The sequence below is a fragment of the Benincasa hispida genome, chromosome 2 (assembly GCF_009727055.1).
Source record: "Benincasa hispida cultivar B227 chromosome 2, ASM972705v1, whole genome shotgun sequence".
NCBI lineage: Eukaryota > Viridiplantae > Streptophyta > Magnoliopsida > Cucurbitales > Cucurbitaceae > Benincasa > Benincasa hispida.
Window position 1 is genome coordinate 53,604,877 of NC_052350.1, and position 12,185 is coordinate 53,617,061.

General features: G+C 34.7%; 1 non-coding gene across 1 annotated transcript; it reads right to left on the reverse strand.

Moving 5' to 3' along the window:
* Positions 1-972: 972 nt before the first annotated feature.
* LOC120072400 lies at positions 973-1,136 on the reverse strand. Its single transcript, XR_005480460.1, has one exon. It is a non-coding gene; the product is annotated as a U1 spliceosomal RNA (small nuclear RNA).
* Positions 1,137-12,185: the final 11,049 nt, after the last annotated feature.

Genomic DNA, 12,185 nt, shown 5'->3' on the forward strand with positions numbered 1-12,185 from the left:
CGAATGTATCAAGAAAGACCAGAATATAAAGTTTGCACCACTACTAATATAACTTCTACATTCTAACATGTTTTAACCTGGAATAAGATTTGGTGTCACAAAAGAAGTGTCTGGCATTAGTATCACCCAACTGGTTAAGCACCTCATAAGGTAAAAGGGGAAATGAAAATGAACTTGATAAACATTATTGAAGATATAAGAACTTGCTTGCCATTTGAGAATTGTGGATAACTTCTAGTGTCATCCATCACAATATGAAGAAACAATACAATAGACAGATATCCTGCAAATTACGAGAATTCTGAAGAGAACATTCAGAACCATCAATTATCTCAGCTTCCCATAAGGGATGCATGTTATGAAGATTTTGGCAGCTTACTCACGAGAGTATATATATGAAAAGGAGAACCGATTTCATTCTTGAAATTTTTGTTAGATGAACCAATTAGTGCAGAATGAGTCCAAAATGACAATCCGCATTAGTTATATTTCGTGCGAGCATTAGTTATATCTCACCCATCGCGAAATAGTCAAGCTGGCCCATAATTATTTTAAAACCAAAAAAAGAAAAAATCATTGAAATGGCTATGACATTAGACTCCAATTATTTTGTGATTGGAGGGATATTCCTAATGCATCGACGGTAAGTTGGCAATTAGTTTTCATAGGTCGTACAAAAATCTCTCAACTGCCCATTGTTGGATTACCATACACATATCCTCTTCAGTTAAAACTAACAAATCCCACGTTGGAAAAGCTTCGAGTCTCGAACAGATTATGAACAAAAAGGCTTCCTTCCCTTCTCCCTCCATTTACATCAAATAAGGGGTCATTTAGCAATTGCACACCTCCATGTTGTAAACAAATCTTCAGAAACCATTTATTGTTATAAAAGTTAAAGATGAAATTCAAACGAACAGCAAAAGAAAGAGAAGGAAAGGAGAGGAGGACATTGATAAACTGAGGAATTTGGAAGGGGCCGCGCGAACGCAGGCCCCCACTACCACAAATTATGACGTAGGCTCTACCACTTTGGGCAGACCTTAGGAGGGCACCCCTCCGTTATGTGCAATGGAGGTCACCAACCTAGGCCATGGACCTCCTTGATCGCCCATTGACCTCATCCAGGTAAGTATTTTCAAATGTTCCCACCGTCCTTTATTTATAGCGCTTTGTGAAGTACCTGCGGCCAGTTTCGCCGATGTGGGACTTCTCAGTTATATCCTCATCTCTGGCTCTTACTCCGTTGTTATTGTATGCTGCCGTTGACGCAAAACAAGATGAAAATTACTTAAAGCGCGATTGGTTTTTAGGTTTTAGCTATTGTGATATTTCTTTAATAAATGTTTGAATTTTTAATCAAATTTAAAAAATGAATGTAAGTTTTTTAAAAGGTTGTTTATAAGTTTAGTAATAAATGTTTGAATTTTTAATCAGTCAGTTGATGTTGCTTCTCTGCTTTGTGTGGATGGGATAGAGTCTTGGAATCATTTGTTTTTTGACCGTGTGTTTGGGAAGGAGATTTGGGAGGGTGTGGTACATCTGCTGGGTTCGTCTTATCAGGTTATTGGGTGGGATGTGGAGTTGAGTTGGGTGTGTCGAATGAGGGCTGGTAAGGGTGTGCAAAGTAAGTTATTTCGAGTCTTCTGATGTGTGTCAATTTACTTTATTTAGCAAGAGAGGAATCGTCGGCTGCTTCTTGGTGGATTGATTTTCATGGCTTTCTCTAGTTCTTTCTCTTCGTTGCTTTTAGTTTTTTCTTGGTTACTTTGGTTTTTGTGTTCTCCCCGGCTTGTGGGATTTCTCTTTTGGTTGGGATTGTAATATGTTGTGGTGTCTTGATCTCAGGCTGTGAGATACTTTTTGTTGTTATATAATAATATTACCTATTAAAAAAAATTAGCAAAATATTCTTAGACATATATGTTTATCAATGTCTATCATATATTTTACTATATTTTAAAAGAAAAATTCCTATAGTTTTGTCGTTTAAAAAAATTAATCTTCTTAGAAAATCATTTCTTAGAACTTATTTGATAATCGTTTATTTTTTAATTTCCATTTTTAAAGAAAATTAAGCACAATTTAAATTAATTGAAATTTTTGCTTGGATTTTGAAAACATGGGTAAAATTATATAACAAAACAAATAAATTCCATGGCTATTTATAGCATTGAATTTGTTACCTTATAATAGTTCGTGGTTATTATGATATGTTGGGTTATAATAGCCGTTAGAATTTAATAGTCTATGTTTGATGTGCAAACTATGTTAAACATCGATTCAAAAAGTCTGTGTTTAGGATGCAAGTCTCAATTTAGGGTTTATATATTTGGATTGTTAATTTGTTTAACCTAAAATTCTTAAGTATGAGTTTAAGGTTTAGGGTCACTTTTGATTTTTTTTTTTTTTTTTTTTTTTTTGTATTATACAAGTATTGATGTCTTAAATATCATCTTTTTGTAAATGTAAACAAAAAGATCTCTTCTACAACTTTTCAAAAATGTGTTAGATTTGAAGTTGCTTTACTCTCTACCTATTTGATTATTTTAGGGTTGCACAAATATTGTTGAACATTCCAAAAGTACATGGAATTTAAGTTAAAAATCCATATCATTAACTAAGGGAGAAAACTCCATATTTAGAAGTGTACAAAAGTAACGAATTCTCTAAACTTATTATATTGCACAAAAATGTAAATCTTAGAATGATAATTGTCAAGTATAGATCAGCGCCACGACTACATACAAAAAAATATTGTCAACTTAGTTACATGATTTTTTTTAAAAAAAAGAATAAATTATAATTCAAAAGTAATTCAAGAAGAAAGATTGATCAAGAGTGTTTTTTTTAGAAGGAATTCACAATACTAAAATAAACTATTATATTATATGAAATTGAATTAAAATATATAAATCGTTGGAAAAGATTCTTTAGAAAATTTCTTATCTTATTCTCTTATTCAAATTTATGAATGGCTTTCTTTTAACATATATATACACATTTTTCTTACTTATAAGTTTTGATGAGAACCATGAAACAAGTAATATATTATGGTATATTTGGATAGATTAGGAAGAAAAAGTTTTTCAGAAAGTAATTTTCATATGAACACTTTTTATAAAAATTGTCTAAAAGATTATCACATTTCCTCAAAAGTACTTTTATGCATAAGTTTTTTTTCTATATACTCAAAATATTTCTATTAATTTCAAATTATTATAAAAGAAGATTATTAAACACTATAAACTGATCATCAGAGGTGGTCGTTAAAGCTAGTCGCAAAAATTGGACGTTGAGATGGCTTCATCGGAGTTGGTTAAAAGAGGTGGTTGTTAACGTTAGTCGTCAGCGAATGGAGTCATCGAAGGAAACGTTGGAAGAAAAGACAATTGGTTATTTTGAATATCAAGTTGTAGATAGTGTTAATACAACAAAACGAGAATTAAAATTACCATTACCTGCATTTTCTTAACAAACACTCCGAACACTAAGTGGGTTATTGATTCCAAATTGGATCCTCAAACACCCCTACATAGGTCAAATGAGTGTGTATCAATTTATTTTTAAAGACACCAAAGAACTAGGTTTGTTTTGATGTGCTTGTTCCTTACCGCTCCTTTTTGTTGGGTTTTATGTCCTAAAACTCGTAGTTTGTAAACATTAGAACTTATTCTGAGAATTCGATAAAGTTGTTGAATATATTGTTTTTCCTAAGTCTCTTGACTATTATATGAGTACTGAACTTTATGTAGAGACATACAAGTGGATCAGGTTCAAATAGTCAAAATGATCTATAGTATATGAATAAGATTAGTTACCTTATTCTAGTAACACTATTGGATGCGGCCTACTCTGTAGTTGTTACAAAGTGTTGTAAAGTGCAACATACAATGAGACATGAGGAGTAAGGATGTCCTATGCAAATGAGTTTTGTGCAAGATTGGACCACGAAACATGTCACTCTTACTTTATAACGCTGTTTACTGTTTAAGACTGACTATTTCAAAGTGATGACCTAGGTAACTTAATCTTAATCCTGAGCTAACTATGAACTTCTGTTTGTTCGGGATTATCCTTTGATCTGCAAACGGTGAGAGTAGACCAATTGCCTCTGCTCAATAAGCTTACCATTTTGGGGATAAGACCGGATGAATAGTTGGGAACATAGGGTGCAAGAGAGAATTCACTCCTAACCGATTAGGGTTAGTAGAGAGGTTTTTCCCTTCAAGTACTGATTCTGGGTCTTGAACAAGAGGCCTCACCCTCTCATTAGCCTAAGAGGGATTCGATTTGTTGATTGGATCACAAATCAATTGTTCATTAGGGGATCAGTGGAACTTAAGGAACAAGAGGTAATTACGGGGGTAAAACAAAGATTCGACCCAGCCGTTATTACGAGCAACCTGTGAAGGGTTAACCTACTAATCATGGTTATATCGAATGGACATAATATATCTACAGTGAGAGGAGTTCAGTTATGGGCTTTAACGGAATCACCCATTAGTTAACGAATGGGGGTTAGAGTTTAGCCGATTAATCTCGGATTGGAGCCCATGATCTATAGGTCCATGAGGTCCCCTACTAGCTCGCAAATGGGTAAGCTTTAGGGTAGCTTGAGAAATTAATTTGAAACGTTCAAATTAAACGGAACAAGAGAATAAATATTTAAATATGATTTAAATATATGAAGATGATTATTGTGCAAAAATTAATTTAATATTTGATATTAAAATAATTAATTTTTTAAAATTAATTTAAGAAAATATTTTTTTTTTAATTAAAATGATTTACAAGTCATTTGTTGTTTTAAAAATAAAATGGAAATTCGTTTGCATGGATTGCACAAAGTGAAAAAAGAGTTTTCTCCATTATCATCATCTTTATACTCACACACAAAGCATTTTCTTCTCTACTTTGATTCTTCAAGCATGAGCTGCAAGCCATGCACTCCATCTCTTTGCATGTTCATCTTAATATATAAAGAAGATTAGAATTATTGGAGAGGTAAGAAGAATACAAAATTTTGAGAGAAATTTCGGTGAAATCTTCTTCAACTTGCTGCTGTGAGCTTTCCTTGTTTCTTCACATCTTCAAGTTGTTCTTGAGTCCCATAACTCTACCTAAAGCTCCAAGAGTATAGTAGGGAAGGATTTGAGGTAGTTCACGTTGATATCAAGTGAAGACAGCAGCTGAACAAACATTTTTTTGAAGAGTTCATCAAAGGTATGTTATGAAAACCCATTTTTATGAACAGCATGCTTTAGTTTTTGCCAAAAATTAGTAAATTAGAATGCTTATGGATTCTTGATACTTCCGCTACATGTTGTTTAACTCTAACACTTTTAACTATAGTTTTCATCTTTCCCCTATAAAAAAAATAGAGCAAATATTAATTTATACCCTTAAACTTTGGATGTTATATCAAATTAAACCTTAAATAGATGATTTGTATCTATTTGAACTCTAAACTTTGAGACTTGTATCAATTTAAACCGTGAACTATTATAAATATAGTAATAAATATGTTGAAGAATGTTATTTTCACGTTATAAGAGATCGTTTAGTTGAAACCTTTTTTGCATATAAATTAATATATGTTTGTTCCACAGTTTTCAATACTCTGTAAATCATAAACAAATCATAAACCAGGATTCTCTAGTTCCACTAAAATTGTAGGTTTTATCTTTTACTTTCTCCATCTATTTTTTATTTTATATATAATTTTATTTTGAATATAGTTAATCACTTAATTAATTAATGGTAATTTAACAAAATTAATAAAGATATTTATGTTAGTAAATCAATAACAATCTATTAAAATATTTACTTAACTTATTTTTACAATAAAAATTTATTAAATGAATACCATTACTTTTTATATAAACAATTGATAAATTAGTTAACATCTTAGATATATTTAATTAGTGAAGTAGAATTAATTAAATTTAGTTAGTAAAAGATTTATATTCAATAATAATAATTGATTTCTTGTCTCTCTTTTATAATCAATTTGATCTTTCAATGTAACGATATAAAACTTTCTATATTATTAATTAATTTTCTTTATCAATATATCATATTTTATAAGAAAATTTTTATAAATAGAAAAATCTAAAAAATATTAAAGGTTTCAAAAGTAGCTAAAGTGTAAATATTTTTAAATATTTTTTATATTTAAAAAAGTCCCTATTTTATATCATTTTTCATCTTATATAATATACTGTCTATTAAAATATAATTTTCTTATATTATTTAATTAAAAATAAAATTAGTAATATTGCCAATTATAATTAATGTAATGTTCATTTAATATATTAATAGATTTATTTTAATTAAAAATTACTCAATTCTCAAATATTTATAATTAAAAATTATTGTCGATCCTTAATTAAATAACTTTTATAACTATAATTTTTTTATTTTTATAAATATATTAAATGATATTTATTTTAGCATCTTCTTGGACATCTGTTGGAAACGGCAGGGCCCTCAGAACGACGAACAGTAAACCGTCAAGGCATGACGGTCAAGCAAAAAGCAAAACCTGCAAAACAGAAACTCGTTATAGGCTGAGTTGCAAAGCTCACTCTCTTTAAAACATTTCACGGCTCTGCCCAAGTGTGCAAGCAGGTCTGAAAATTGCCACATCGTCCCCAGATTAAAGTAGCCAAATGAAAACCGATCGGAAATGCACCGTTACCGACCGGAACGTACACCCTTTCTAAACTCATTGCTCGAAAAGCTAAGATGGAGGAGGAGAGGAAATGAAGTGGGGAATGAAGAAATGAATTCTGTGTGACGAACTGCTGAAGGCCTCACCTTTTATAGACCTTTAGCGTCGAACACTAGGGAGCGAAAAGAGCGCTCTGCCACAGAACGTGCGCGGACGATACGGATGGGTGGACGAAACAGAACAGGATGGGCGAACGAAATGCGCGGACGAACGGACCGTTTCCCCCTTTTTCCAGGTAAAAAATAATAATAATAAAATAATATTTTTTTATTAAAAATAATCATCACACACGCGCCTCGCCACGCCCGCCCGACCGAACGGCGATGTCCACCGAACCCACATTGGTCTATCTCCTCACTCCCTCCAAAACATGGGTACCCCTTGGAGCCCAAACCCAAAACACAAGTTAGAGTACATAAATGAGACTTCCAACACCAAATTTTCCAATGTGAGGTTCTCCAACCATGGTTTCCTCTAGTTTTGAAAATTAAATTTTCACCCAACAATCCCCCACTTGGAAATTTAAACAAAAAGAAAAGAGAGGAAAGATTTTCATCGAGCAGTTTCAATCTATACAACACTGTGCATAAGCAAAGGTGTCTTATGACTTGAACTTTTACATAGTGTAGATGATTCAGAATATACTAGAGTAACTCTTGGTTTTGAACTCTATCTCTAACAACATCTCATACAGAGTGTTATTAGGGTGTAGTACGAAAGCCCGTGCTTTTAAGGCCTAACACGTGAATCCTAGTTTAGTGAATGATTTAGAGAGTTTGCCTAAAAACTCCATCGAAAGCGGCCCTCACTTCCACATTCAAACAGGTGAGTCTATCAATAATCCTGTAGCTAGGTACCCCACTTGTCATCAAGTATAGATCTCATTAAGAACTGAATTCAACCTTTCTTACGTTTCAGAATATCATGCTCAGACTTTAAGTCATAGGAATGGAACTCTGTGTTTAGTTTAGCATGATTCACTATATATCACTCGTGATCAATTATTACCCGTTGAACCTGTTTCTTGGGATCTTTAGTCTACAGGTTGGGTTTTCCTCATTGTGATTCATTTTTCGATAAGCATGAGTCCCATCCTTTCTGAGGATTTGAAAACCTTTTCTCTGGCCAGTCCTTTCGTCAAAGGATCTGCCAAATTTTTATCAGTCCATATGTGATCCACTCTAACTGCACCAGTAATGAGAAACTCTCTAATGGTACTGTGCTTACGACGTATTTGACGTCTCTTTCCGTTGTAGTAACGATTCTGAACTTTTGCGATTGTTGCAGTACTATCGCAATGATCAATATGGTTGGTACCGACTTTTTCAAGGGAATCTCTGATAGCAGACTTCTAAGCCAGCCTGCTTCTTCACTAGTGCTATCATTTCTAACTCCATTGTAGATTGGGCTAAAATAGTCTATTTCTTGGACTTTCAAGAGACAGCTCCGCTAACTATATTAAAGTATAGCCACTTGTAGCCTTTGAATCATCCGAAAGAGAATTCCAATCAGCATCATTGAACCCTTCCAGGACAGCAGGAATCTTTTGATAACGTAATTAGGTTTTAGGTTTTCTTTGAGTATCTCATGACCCTTTCTATAGCATTCCAATGCTCTTTACTAGGTCTACTTGTAAACCTGTAAAGTAATCCTATAGCATAAACTATGTCAGGCCTAGTGCAGTCGGCAGCGTATCTAAGATTACCTATGATGCTTGCATACTCAGATTGATTAACACTGTCACCAGTGTTCTTGAACAACTTAACACTAGGGTCATAAGGAGTACATGCTGGTTTACACTCAAAGTAATTATATTTCTTTAGAATTTTTCTATACGGTGAGATTGATCCAAAGAAATTCCCTTTTCAGACCTATTTACTTTTATGCCTAAGATTACCCTAGCTTCTCCTAAGTCTTTCATGTTGAAGTTCGCACTCAATATTGATTTTACATCATTTATGACGTGCAAGTTCGACCCAAAGATCAATAAATCATCTACATATAGACACAAGATAGTGCAGAGATTATTATCAAACTTATAGTAGATGCATTTGTCACTTTCATTGACCTTGAAACCTTTAGATAGGATAAAGTTATCAAATTTTTCATGTCATTGCTTAGGAGCTTGTTTTAGTCCATAAAGAGATTTGTCTAATTTATACACCTTATTTTCTTGACCATGGACAACAAAACCCTCAGGTTGTTCCATGTAAATCTCTTATTCAAGTTCACCGTTTAGGAAAGCAGTTTTTACATCCATCTGATGTACTACAAGGTTATAAAGGGAAGCGAGAGAGAACAGGACACAAATAGAAGTAATTCTAGTGACAGGGGAGAATGTGTCAAAGAAATCTACGTTTTCTCTCTGTCTAAAGCCCTTCGCTACTAACCTGGCTTTAAATATGTCGACAGTCCCATCAGGTCTAAGTTTCCTCCGTGCACCCTATTGCCTTACATCCTGGGGGTAGATCTACTAAGTGCAAAGTCCTATTTGACTCAAGTGAGTCCATCTCATCATTTATGGCTTCTTGCCATAGGTTGGCATCTACTGAGGATAGGGCAGCTCTTAGATCTTTAGGGTCTTCTTCTACATTGTAGGTCAAGAAGTCATTTCCGAAATCTTTGGCGGTTCTAGCTCTTTTGCTTCTTCTAGGTTCTGGGTCAGTTTCCTCTCTAGGGTTAGGATTTCTAACTAGGGTCACTTGATCTAGAGCCCCCACTATTCCTTGATTTAAAAGGAAACCTATCTTCAAAGAAGCCGACATTATTTGACTCAATGATCACTTGGTTCACTAGATCATAGAACCTGTAAACTTTACTATTTAACGCATGACCTATAAAGACATACCCGTAAGCTCTACTAGCCAACTTTCTCCTTTTTGGGTCAGGAATCCTTACAAAGGCTAGACAACCCCATGTTCTAAAGTAGGACAAGTTTGGTTTCTTATTCTTGAGAATTTCATAAGGTGAAGTTTTATTTTTAGATTTCAGGATTCTATTTAGGACATTACACATGGTAAGGATGATTTCACCCCACCAATAAGACGCGACTCCTGAACTAAATAAAATAGCAACTACTAGCTCAGATAAGTTCTGTTTTTCCTTTCGACTTTTCCGTTCATTTCAGGAGAATAAGGTGCGGTCTTTTCGTATATTATTCCATGTGAGTTAAAGAATTCATTAAAACTGTCCGAGTCGTATTCGGTTCCCCTATCACTATGAAGGCATCAAAAGCATCACTTTTCTTTTTCAGCAAGTATACAAAAGTAAAATCAGAGCAGTCGTCAATAAAAGTAATGAAATATCTTTTACTGTTCCTAGTCAATATGCCATCAAATTCACAAACATCAGAATGAATCAAATCTAGAGGCTCAGAATTCCTAAGTACAGATTTATGCAGAGTTTTAGTAATTTTAGCCTGACTACAATACTCGCATTTATCAAAATCATTCGTGGATAACTTAGGTATCATTTCCACCTGATCATGTTACTAATTAAGTTCTTATTCACATGACAGAGTTTAGCATGCCAAATATTCATAGAACACAACATATACACAGAAGATTTCATTTTATTAAAGTCTAAATTTAATTTGAACATTCCCTCAGTTGCATACCCTTTCCCTACAAATACATTATTTTTTGTAAGGGTATATAGGCATGCCCCTATAGTTTGAGTAAACCCGAATTTGTTGAGGAGATAGCCCGAAACCAAATTCTTTCGTATCTCCGGAGTGTGCAGAACGTCCTTCAACGTGAGGGTCTTCCCAGAGGTAAACTTCAGTTCCACCTCACCGGTTCTAGCAACTTTCGTGGAGCGGTGATCTCCCAACAAAATATTCTTATCCTTAGTTTCAATATAAGATTTAAATAGACTAAGGTCATGACAGACATGGCACGTCGCACCAGTGTCTATCCACCACCCTTCACATCCACCGATCACATTTACTTTTGTGATCATGGCGACTAACGGTTCTTCTGTCAGGTTCACCTGACCAGCAGAACGACGCCTATTCCTACAATTCCTAGTCATGTGCCCAAATTTATTACAATTAAAGCAAGCTTTTGTTTTTTCTGTTGGTTCTGGTTGCTGGAGCCACAGTTCTGACCTTTCCTTTTTGTCCTCTTAGATTTTTTGTCATGTTTTACCACGGCAGAAGTGGGTTTCCCAGGTACTGCGTTCACCTCCTCCCTTTGGTCCTGCTTCTAGGCTTCTTCCTCGATCCTTAGCCGAGTAATAAGACTCTCCAAGGAGAACTTGGTCTTATGCCTCAAAGTGTTCTTAGAGTCCTTCCATAAAGGGGGCAGTTTATCAATAATAACAGCAATTTGGAATTGTTTGTATCTTCTAGAGTTCATGGGATTGGGCCTCCACGGATTTGTCATCCGTCATCTGAAACTTGAGATAATGGCTAACTGCATATTTCTTTGACCTGGCCTCCTCGGTGTCAATACTTCTTTTGCAGGGCATCCCAGACCTCCTTCGCTATCTTCATTGTAATGTAGCAGTCAAACAGATCATCAATCAAACCATTTAAAATTAAATTCTTATATAGAAAGTCTTCCTCCTCCCAGTCAGCAGCTTCTTTTATCTGTTGTTCAGTTGGTTCTTCTAAAGGAACGATCGGCTTAGCACTGGTACAAGCTTCGCCAACTTTCTTGACAGTGAAGAAAAACGGCATCATCTTTTGCTTCCACCGCTTGAAGTCCGCTCCTTCGAACCAGAATGGACAGTTGAGGTCAGATATCATAATGTCATTGTTGCTACTGAGGGCCATTGATGATGTGGCAACGTCTTAAAATTGTTAGAAATGGCAGGGCCCTCAAAACGATGAATAGTAAACCATCAAGGCACAGCGGTCAAGCGAAGAGCAAAACCTGCAAAACAGAACGGATGGGCGGACGAAACGGAACGGGATGATGACGGCGGCATGTGGGACGTCCACCGAACTACATTGGTCTATCTCCCCACTTCATCCAAAACATGGGTACCCGTTGAAGCCCAAACCCAAAACACAAAGTTGAAGTACATAAAGGAGACTTCCAACACCAAATTTTCCAATGTGAGATTCTCCGATAAAAAAAGTTGGTTCCCTCTAATTTTGAAAGTTAAATTTTCACCCATCTTATTCTCAACCAAACAACTAAGCTATTTCCATTTCCAGTTTTCCAATAAATATGCAAGAACTACTCAATTCTCAAGGATTTTTACTGCAAATCTTTCTCTGAATTCTTTATCCTAAAGCTAGCCCCTCCCCAAATGCAAATTCCTTCGGGACTGAATCCGACCTTAAGAAGGTTATACTAACTAATAACTACTAATACATACACCAATGGATCATTTGAAGGTTTGTTGCAGAAATCTTGTGGTAGGCAATTTAACAATCATAATATACCAAGAGGCACATGTTGATATCCTCCCGCATATCTCATGAAAAGTAAAATATGAG